The sequence below is a fragment of the Octopus bimaculoides genome, chromosome 25 (genome assembly GCF_001194135.2).
Source record: "Octopus bimaculoides isolate UCB-OBI-ISO-001 chromosome 25, ASM119413v2, whole genome shotgun sequence".
NCBI lineage: Eukaryota > Metazoa > Mollusca > Cephalopoda > Octopoda > Octopodidae > Octopus > Octopus bimaculoides.
Genome location: NC_069005.1, coordinates 5,161,958 through 5,162,615, shown reverse-complemented (window position 1 = coordinate 5,162,615; position 658 = coordinate 5,161,958). Strand labels below are relative to the sequence as shown.

The 658-nt window shown below is 34.0% G+C and overlaps 1 protein-coding gene across 1 annotated transcript in view; it reads right to left on the bottom strand.

Moving 5' to 3' along the window:
• Positions 1-658, bottom strand: part of LOC106874398 (uncharacterized) — a 10,012-nt gene that overhangs the window by 5,718 nt on the left and 3,636 nt on the right. The window lies entirely within an intron of this gene.

Here is a 658-nt window from a genome sequence, read left to right as displayed (position 1 = left end):
TATATATATATATATATATATATATATATATATATATGAATGTATGTATATATACATACACACTTATATACATTTAATATGGCAGTCAATCCCTTTTGGAAATTGGAAATGTCTTGGTACCGATGGGTTCTGCGCTTTTGCTAATGGATTTTGAGGTACCCATGGGGTTACAAGCAAACGGCGATACACTCCTAGAACACCAACCCTTGTCCCTGAGGAATAGTACAAAGGTCGGGCTGATTCGTGGCTATGGAAAATGCCATTTAGCCAGGATGCACTGGATTAGAAACCAGGAAACTAGGAATACATGATCACAAAGCGAACTTATAAACGGACATTATCTATCTATCTATCTATCTATCTATCTATCTATCTATCTATCTATCTATCTATCTATGCCCCCACATTCACAAACGCACATTTACACACACACACACACACACACACACGCACAGATACACAGATACACGCACACACACATGTATGTATATAAATACGTTCCTATTTATCAATTTGTTCCCTAATAAACAACCAGTTTCTAGCGTTTTCCGATGCTGCTATCGCCGACTTTCATAGATTCCAAAACACTGACTTTATTATCATCATCATCATTATTATTATTATTATTATTATTATTATTATTATTATTATTATTATT